Consider the following 10,730-nt stretch of genomic DNA (forward strand, 5'->3'; position numbering starts at 1 on the left):
CATTCCAACCAGGTCACACCTATTCCAACAAGGCCACACCTTCAGATGGTGCCACTCCCTGGTCCAAGGATATACAAACCATCACAGATGCCCATTTTTACTATCTTAATCCTACTCATCCATGAGCATGGATTGAGATCTTTGATCTTCTGGTACCTTTTTCAAACACTTTATTCAGTGGCTTTAGTTTTCTGACACACATCTCTTACTCACTTGATTAGAGATACCCCAAAATTATTCATATTATTTTAAGCTATTGTAAATACCCTTTTCTCTGATTTCTCTCTGAGACTATTTAACTTTTGTATGTAGGACAGCTACTGATTTTCCAAGTTAATTTTATATCAAGCTACTTTGCTAAAAGTGTTTATTAGCTGTAAGAAAGCCTAGTAAAATGTTTTGGGTCACTCTTGTATATATAGAGAGATAAAGATTAGATTTAAAAATAGAAGTAGAGATAGAAAATAGATATAGAGATAGAAAATATAGAGATAGATATATATAAATATGTAAATATTTATATATAGACATATATATCCTCTTTTTAAAAAATATATAATTTACAAGAAAATATACTTTATTTCCTTCCAATTTACATCTCCTTCAGATCCCTTTTTGCTCTAAGACTTTAAATATTATATTGAAAATGTGTGAAGAGAGTGGGAAAACTTGTAATGTTCTTGAGTTTAGTGGAATTACTTTGAGTTTGTCTCCAGGTTTATGTTATCTAGAAGATTGCTGAGTTAGATCCTTTCAGTCCCTAATCACCCTAGTACTTTTATCATGAAATATTGTTGAGATTTCATTATTCCTGAATTCATATTATTATAAGATTTGGTAATTTTATAATATACCAGATTTTTGGAATGTTTTGTGTCAGGACTTTTTTAGACTTAACATTTTTTTGTTTGTTTGTTTTGTTTTTGTTTTTTTTGTTTGTTTGTTTGTTATTTCCATTTCATTTAACCTGTCTTCTATGCTTGCGATCCACTTTTCAATCTCTTGTTTTCTTTTGGTGAAGCTTGCTTGTTTATGTTTAATTCATAATTTTTTGTTTTGTTTTCTAATTTTATCAGTTTGGTTGGTTTTAGATTTGATTTCAACTTTCAGGTCTTGAAAGATTTTATTCATATTCATTTACACTTTGTTTTGTTTTCTTAGATTTTCTAAAAAGATTTTTTTATTTCCACTTTAATAACTGCATGGTTAACAAGAACCTCAGCACAGTCCAGGGAGCTATAACAAAACAAAGCAATACTTGTCTAAATCCCAAAGCAAAACAAAAAACCAAAAATACAAAAAAGAAAAGAAAAAAAGGGGAATTAAAAGGAAAAAGAAAAAAATTGTAACAATAAAATGTCTCCTAATGCCATTCTCATACTCATACTCACAAATCAGTCATAATCAGAGAAGCATCTTTCTACAACAAGTGGAAAGAAATACAGAGATCAACAGCCAGACATTGCAAAAAATGTGAGAGACATTGCAACATTAAACCTTATTCTCATCAAATATTTCTACTCAGAGGGAACACCAGGGAAGAAGAGTTGGATAGTGTACAAGAGTCAGAAGTGATGGAGGACACTAGAAAAACAAGGTCATTTATATCAGCATGAACAAGGCTCATCTGAACTCACAGAGACTGAGACAGCAAGCACAGGGCTTGCTTTGATCTTCACTAAGTCTTTTGAATATATGATACAGCTCCTTGTTCAGTGTTTTTATGGAATTCCTGAGTGTGATAATGAGAGAATCTTTGATCCTGTGCCTTCTTCTGGAATCTCTTTCTACTGTTTGTTTATACTATACAATGTTTATGCAATTGTTTTTTTTTATCTTATTATATTTTATTTTGTTACATTTTAAAATTGTCTCTTAGAATCAGAAAGGGAAGTGAATTGGATGGTAGATCAGATGGCAAAAACTGGGGCTGGGGAGAGTAGAGGAAGAAAAAAATGAAATCAGGATGCATTGTGTGAGAAAATAATCTATTTTCAGTAAGGGGAAAACAACTAAAATAAATTCATTCAGATTAAATATAAGAAAATTAAAATAAATCTTTTCAATCCTATTTTTTTATGAAATTTAGTATAAAAATGACTAACTATTCAGTCTTGCATTCAATTCACTATCAAAATTTGCTCTAATGCTCTGTTTCTGCTATCTTTCTTCTCAAGTTCTATCTTACCCTGTGTTATGGTTTGCCTATGCTCAGCCCAGAGAATGACACTATTAGAAGGTATGACCTAGTTGGAGTAGGTGTGGCCTTGTTGAAGTAGGTGTGTCACTGAGGGGTTGGGCTTTAAGATTCTCATCCTTGCTTACTGGAAGTCTGTATTCTGTTAGCAGATTTCATATGATGATCTAGAACTCTCAGCTCCTCCTGCACCAAGTCTGAATAAATGATAACATGTTCCAGCATTGATGGTAATAAACTGAACCTCTGAACCTGTAAGGGAGCTCCAATTAAATGTTGTCCTTAAAAGAGTTGCTTTGGTTCTGGTGTCTGTTCATAGCAGAAAAATCCTAAGATACCCTGGATTTGTAATTATATACAATGTTGCCTAAATGTATAGCTATCTCACTAGGTTTGATGAGAAGAAATTCTCTGTTTTTATTATGTTTTCATACTTGAAAGAAGAAGGTTTTTCACTACCACAGTACTTAGGATAATTGTAAAAAACTTCACAGACTATTGCTAGTGTATTTATTCATAAAATGATGGATGCATTTTGTACTGGCTAGTTTTGTGTCAACTTGACACAGCTGGAGTTATCAGAGAAAGGAGCTTCAGTTGAGGAAATGCCTCTATGAGATCCAACTGTAAGGCATTTTCTCAATTAGTGATCAAGGAGGAAAGGCCCCTTGTGGGTGGGACCATCTCTGGGCTGGTAGTTTTGGGTTCTATAAGAGAGCAGGCTGAGCAAGCCAGAGCAAGCAAGCCAGTAAGGAACATCCCTCCATGACCTCTCAGCTCCTGCTTTCTGACCTGCTTGAGTTCCAGTCCTGACTTCCTTTGGTGATGAACAGCAGTATGGAAGTGTAAGCCAAATAAACCCTTTCCTCCCCAACTTGCTTCTTGGTCATGATGTTTGTGCAGGAATAGAAACCCTGACTAAGACTCATTTTCTCAGTGTTACATCATTTACTTGCTATTTATTTAAGTCACTAAAGTGTTCTAAATATCCTCATATGCAACAATTCCATAATAGGCTCATCTAAGACCGCTTCAAATTTTCTTTCCTTTTTAAATATATTTTCATCATTGACATTTCAAATGCTATCCCAAAAGTCCCCTATAACCTCCCACTGCATTCTCATGTCCTGGGGCATATAACCTTCCCAAGACCAAGGGCCTCTCCTCCCACTGATGAATGACAATACCATCCTCTGCTATATATGCAACTAGAGAAACAAACTTTGCAGGGTATTGGATATTTATTATTATTGTTCCTCCTATAGGCTTGCAGACCCCTTTATCTCCTTGGGTACATTCACTAGCTCCTTCATTGGGGGCCCTGTATTGCATCCAATAGATGACTATGAGCATCCACTTCTGTATTTGCCAGGCACTGGCATAGCCTCACAAGAGACAGCTATATCGGGTACCTGTCAGCAAAATCTTGCTGGCATATGCAATAGGATCTGCATTTGGTGGTTGTTTATGGGATGGATCCTCGGTAGGGGCAGTCTCTGGATGGTCCTTACTTCTGTATCAGCTCCAATCTCTCTCTCTATAAATCCTACTGTAGGTATTTTGTTCCCAATTCTAAGAAGGAACGAAGTATCCACACTTTGGTTTTGCTTCTTCTTGAATTTCATGTGTTTTGCAATCTGTTTCTCGGGTATTCTAAGTTTCTGGGCTAATATCCACTTAACAGAGAGTGCATATCATGTGTGTCTTTTGTGATTGGGTTACCTCACTCAGGATGATATCCTTCAGATCCATCATTTGACTAAGAATTTCATAAACTCATTGTTTTTAATAACTGAGTAGTACGCCATTGTGTGAATGTACAATATTTTCTGCGTCCATTCCTCTGTTGAGGGAAACCTGGGTTCTTTCCACATAAATAAGGCTTCTTTGAACATAATGGAGCATGTGTCCTTACTTCAAGTTGGAACATCTTCTGGGTATATACTGAGGAGAGGTGCTGCTGGATGTTGTGGTAGTACTATGCCCAATTATCTGAGGAACTGCAAGACATATTTCCAGAGTGGATGTACCAGCTTACAATCCCACCAGAAATTCAGGAGTGTGCCTCTTTCTCCATGTCCTCACCAGCATATGCTGTCACCTGAATTTTTTATCTGAGCCATTCTGACTGGTGTGAGGTGGAATCTCAGCGTTGCTTTGATTGGCTTTTCCCTGCTTATTAGGAGTGTTGAACATTTTTTTTTCTGTTACTTCTCAGCCTATTGGTACTCCTCAGTTGAGAATTCTTCCTTTAGCTCTGTACCCCATTTTTAAATGAGGTTATTTGATTTTCTGGAGTCCATCTTCTTGAGTTCTTTGTATATATTGGATATTAGTCTCCCATCAGATTTAGGATTGGTAAAGATCTTTTCCAAATATGTTGGTGGCCTCTTTGTGTTATTGACAGTGTCTTTTGCCTTACAAAAGCTTTGCAATTTTATGGGGTCCCATTTGTTGATTCTTGATTTTACAGCACCAGCCATTGCTGTTCTGTTCAGGAATTTTTCCCCTGTACCCAGATCTTCAAGGCTTTCCCCCACTTTCTCCTCTATAAGTTTCAGTGTTGGTTTTATGTGGAGTTCCTTGATCCACTTACTTAGATTTGAGCTTTGTACAAGGAGATGAGAATGGATCAATTTGCATTCTTCTACATTATAACTGCCAGTTGGATGAGCACCATTTGTTGAAAATGCTCTTTTTCCCAGTGGATGGTTTTAGCTCCCTTGTCAAAGACAATAGGTGTGTAGGTACATTTCTGGGTCTTTAATTCTATTCCATTGATCTACCTGTCTGCCATTGTACCAGTACCATACAGTTTTAATCACAATTGCTCTGTAGTAGAGCTTGAGGTCAGGCAGGTGATTCCACCAGAGGTTCTTTACTGTTGAGAATAGTTTTTACTATCCTAGGTTTTTTATTATTAAAGATGAATTTGCAAATTGCCCTTGCTAACTCGGTGATTTGGAATTTTGAGGAAATTGCATTGAATCTTTAGACTGCTTTTGACAAAATAGCCATATTTACTATATTAATGTTGCCAATCCATGAACATGGCAGATCTTTCCGTCTTCTGAGATCTTCTTTGATTTATTTCTTCAGAGACTTGAAGTTCTCATCATACCGACATTTCACTTCCTTAGTGAGAGCCACACCAAGGTATTTTATAATATTTGTGACTATTGTGAAGGGTGTTGTTTCCCTAATTTCTTTCTCAGTCTGTTCATCCTTTGTATAAAGAAGGCCCCTGATTTGTTTAATTTAATTTTATATCCAGCTACTTCACTAAATTGTTTTCAGGTTTAAGAGTTCTCTGGTGGAATTTATAGGGTCACTTATATGTACTATCATATAATCTGTGAATAGTGATATTTTGAGTTCTTCTTTTCTAATTTGCATCCATTAGAACTCCTTTTGTTGTCTAATTGTTCTGGCTAGGTCTTCAAGTACAATGTTGAATAGGTAGGGAGAGAGTGGGCAGCCTTGTCTAGTCCCTGATTTTGGTGGGATCGCTTCAAGTTTCTCTCTGTTTACTTTGAGCTTGACTACTCATTTGCTGTATACTGCTTTTATTTTGTTTAGATATGATCCTTGTATTCCTGATTTTTACAAGACTTTTATCCTGAATGGGTGTTGGATTTTGTCAAATCCTTTCTCAACATCTAAGGAGATGATCATTTAGTTTTTTGTCTTTGAGTTTTTCTGTACAGTGGATTCCATTGATGGATTTCCATATGTTAAACCATACCTGCATCCCTGGAATGAAGCATACTTGATCATGATGGATGATCATTTTGATGTATTCTTGGATTTGTTTAGTGAGAATTTTATTGAGTATTTTGGTATCGATATTCTAACAGAAATTGGTCTGAAGTTCTCTTTCTTTGTAGGGTCTTTATGTGGTTTAGGTGTCAGAGTAATTGTGGCTTCAGAGAATGAATTAGGTAGAGGAACTTCTGTTTCTATTTTGTGGAATAGTTTGAGGAGAATTGGAATTAGGTCTTCTTTAAAGGTATGCTAGAACTCTGCACTATACCCATCAGGTCCTGGGTTTTTTTTTGGTTGGAAGACTATTAATGACTGCTTCCATTTCTTTAGGGGTTCTGGACTGTTTAGATCATTAATCTGATCCTGATTTAAATTTGGTACCTTGTATCTTTCTTGAAAATTGCCCATTTCATCCAGGTTTTCCAGTTTTGTTGAGTATAACCTTTTGTCATAAGATCTGATGATGTTTTGATTTCTGCAGTTTCTGTTGTTATGCCTCCCTTTTCATTTATGATTTTGTTAATTAGGATACTGTCCCTGTACCCTCTAGTTATTCTGGCTAATGGTTTATCTATCACGTTGATTTTCTCAAACAAAACAAAACAAAACAAAACAAAAAAACAAACAAACAAACAAACAAAAAAACAAACAAACAAAACAGCTCCTAGTTTGGTTGATTCTTTTTATAGTTCTTTTGTTTCCACTTGGTTGATTTCAGCCCTGAGTTCAATTATTTCCTTCTGTCTACTTCTATTGGGTAAAATTGCTTCCTTTTGTTCTAGAGCTCTTAGGTGTACTGTCAAGCTGTTCATGTAAGATCTCTCAAGGTTCTTTTTGGTGGCGGCACTCAGAGCTATGCGATTTCCTCTTAAGACTGCTTTCATTGTATTCCTTACATTTGGGTATGTTGTGGCTTCATTTTCATTAAACTCTAAAGCATCTTTCATTTCTTTCTTTATTTCTTCCTTGACCAAGTTATCATTGAGGAGAGTGTTGTTCATCTTACACTTGAATGTTGGCTTTCTACTATTTATATTGTTTTTAAAGATCAGCCTTAATCTGTGGGGGATTTGATAGGATGCATGGGATAATTTTAGTATTATTGTATCTGTTGAGACCTGTTTTGTGACTGATTAAATGGTCAATTTTGGACAAGGAACCATGAGGTGCTGAGAAGAAGGTATATCCTTTTGTTTTCAGATAAAATGTTCTGTAGATATCAGTTAAATCCATTTGGTTCATAACTTCTGTTAGTTTCAATGTGTCTCTGATTAGTTTCAGTTTCCAGGATCTGTCCATTGATGAGAGTTGGATGTTGAAGTTTCCCACTATTATTGTGTGAGGTGCAATGTGTGCTTTGAACTTACTGTAGTTCCATTAATGAATGTGGATGCCCTTTTATTTGGAGCATAGATATTCAGAATTGTTGAAGTTCTCCTTGTCTTTTTTGATAACTTTGGGTTGGGAGTTGATTTTAATTGATATTAGAATGTTTTCTCCAGCTTGTGTCTTTGGACCGTTTGCTTGGAAAATTTTTTTCCAGCCTTTTACTCTGAGGTAATGTCTGTCTTTTTACATGAGGTGGGTTTCCTGTATGCAGCAAGGTCTTGGGTCCTTCTTGTGTAGCCAATCTGTTAGTCTANGTCTTTTTATTGGGGAATTGAGTACATTGATATTAAAAGACATTAAGGAAAAGTATTTGTTGCTTCCTGTTATTTTTGTTGTTAGAGTTGGGATTCTGTTCTTGTAGATATCTTCTTTTAGGTTTCTTGAAGAATTAGTTTCTTGTTTTTTCTAGGCATAATTTCCCTCCTCCTGTTGGAGTTTTCCCTGTATTATCCTTTGTAGGGCTGGATTCTTGGAAAGATATTGTGTGAATTTGGTTTTGTCATGGAATACTTTGGTTTATCCATCTATGGTAATTCATAGTTTTGCTGGGTATAGTATCCTGGCCTGGCATTTTTGTTCTCTTAGGATCTGTATAACATCTGTCCAGGATCTTCTGGCTTTCATAGTCTCTGTTGAGAGTTCTTGTGTAATTTTAATATGTTTGCCTTTTATGTTACTTGTAAGCTTTGCTTTAAAAATATGTGAAATATGTTTCTAGGAAATTATTGGGTAAATTTACCATACATAGTATAGTCCTGGTATTCTCATTATTTTGCACACTGTAATCAGAATTTAGTTGAATTTCATTCTACTGCACAGCCTGCACACTACCAGTTTCTAGTGGAGTCACAACTGGAATCATTTTTCAGGATGAAAGATCACCCTCAATAAACCTGCACTGCTGGAGGCTGAAAAATGCTCAAATGTAAACTATAAATTGACTCCAAGTGTAGACATTCCATGGAATTCCCTATGTGGTATATTAAACAAAACTGAAACATTTAATTATAAGTAGTATATTGAATTAGATGCTACATCAAATCTAGGGCATAGTTACAAAGAGAGCTGGACTATTATAGTAGAAAGATTTAAATGCAGGTGTTAAGCACCAAAAAGTTCTTTCATAGTCTTATAACTAAAAACTATAATGGAGATTGATTGATTAGCGATATTAGTAACTGTCCACAGGCAGAAAATTTATGAACGAACATAATGTTTGAAAATGAATATAAATAGGTATATGCATACTGATTTTCACATAAATACAATAATATAATAAGTTTCAACTTTAACATTAAAAGTTTTCTTCCACTGACCTTAGTGGTATGCACTATATTATGAAAATGCATTGATTAGCTACGTTCCCCTAAGGAAGAACAAATATGCAGATGATTGTGTTGAACAGATTTTAAATCTTTTTCAAATTCTTTTTTTTTTTTTCTTATTGCTACTCCTTCTACTACTTCAGTATCAGTTAGCCTCCTCATGTATCACCAATGAGGATGAGGGGAGGATAATGGCTAGATGCACATACCACTCTTCTAGAAGACATAAGAAGTGTCTCCTGAACTATGTGTCTTCCTACATCTCAAGATTCAAAGGAATCTAATGCCTCTGTTCTATGAGAGAATCTGCTGAACTCACATGTACATACCCATACAGACAAATAAATAACAACAAAAAATAATGTGTTTTTTTTTATCTTGCCAAATATTTGAATTAGAGCTATGCAACTACTCTTCTATTGTGTTTCTTTGTGATTTAACATTGGAGTGGTGGGAGAAATTTCCTCAGGACTTAGGACATATTAGACAGTAAATATAGTATTCTGAATTAAAGCTTTTAAAGGATGACACAATAAAGTCAGAGCTGTTGTCCACCGCCGTGAGTGTTTTTCAGTTGATTTTATATATTTACTGGAAATATTTTTTAAATACTCTAGATTTTGGAGCTACTTCACCAATTATTTCTATTTTTATTTTTAGCAAGCCTAACTCTTGGTTAAAACTTTTAAAGATTCCAAGGTGATATTTATTTCAAAGACTAAGCAAAAGATTTAAACAAAATGCTGTATGCTAGTAGCCATTATGTTCTTATTTTCTAAAATTTGTGTACTTAAATGAATCACTTTGGAGTTCAGACCATGAGAATATTTATCGTTTTAATATATAACAGCACTTACTTTTAACTACTTTTCTTCCAAGAACTGAGTGAGTTTACCTGTGTGTGAAAATTGTAACATTCATAAAATCATTATGTTAAGATTGATTACATTTGATAATTTCATTGTAAATAAAAGGTATAAAACTGAATCTTCAAAGAAACAACATGAAAATTTTAGTAATATTCTGAATAAAATATTTGCTTGATAGTGAAAGGAGATTTTGAAACAGGAATAGAAGACTCCCAGTTGCAGGAAACTGTTTCTCTTGAACAAGAACTGAGCCTCTTCTCTTGACTGAGGAAACTATTGTTTAAGGTAGTCAAGGTTTTTATGCTTACTTTCAAGGTTGAGGATGTTCCCAAGGAGGCCATTCAGAAATAATAGGTATAGAGTTTTATAGGGACAGTTTATAAGAAATTAAATGAGTACAAAATAAGCTGATGAATTATCCATCAGGAGAACTTGATTAGAATAATTACAGCCTCATGGCCATAGACAGCTGCTGCATGTCTCTGAAGTGAGCATTGGGAGGGCAAGAACCACAGAACTAGGCAGCCATGACAGCTATGGCCTCAAAAGTACACAAATCTTTCATTCTATCATTCCCCCTCTGAGATTGCAGAATATCAGAAGACTGATAGCTACCATCAGACTGTAGGCAGAATTAGAAATCTTGTCAAGGGTTAGAGAGTCTCCAATCTATAGAACAAAGGATTTTCTGAACATTAGAGATTTTGAGTACAGGGGTAGGTTAGCTCCATGAATGACTTAGCTTACATCCTAAAACTAGTGTAGGTCCTATTAAGTGGGCATTCAGCACCAAGACTGAGAGATACTATTGGGATTTCTTGGCTTGGTTTCTGAAAACAGGTGTGTTTATGATATAGCAGGTACATGTTTTAATGTTTATTAGGAAATAAATGTAACTGCCTAAGATATTACAAAATTTTTAATTTCTACATGAATTGTATGTGCAGGTAACCAGTTTTATTAAAGAATGCAAAGCGAAGAAAATGTGAGATGTATAGTCATTGAATGACATTGAAAGACAACAAGTTAAGATGAGTTACATTTACCACCTCAGGTTAAAATGCCATTTCTGTACTTTTCTCTCTGTCAAAGGAAGGTTGCTGGCATGTTAGTATATATGGCACTCGATTCCCAGAGCATTTTTAATTCTTTAACTTTTTTTTTTTTTTTTTTTTTTTTTTTTTT

Source organism: Mus caroli, chromosome 10, assembly GCF_900094665.2.
Source record: "Mus caroli chromosome 10, CAROLI_EIJ_v1.1, whole genome shotgun sequence".
Lineage (NCBI taxonomy): Eukaryota > Metazoa > Chordata > Mammalia > Rodentia > Muridae > Mus > Mus caroli.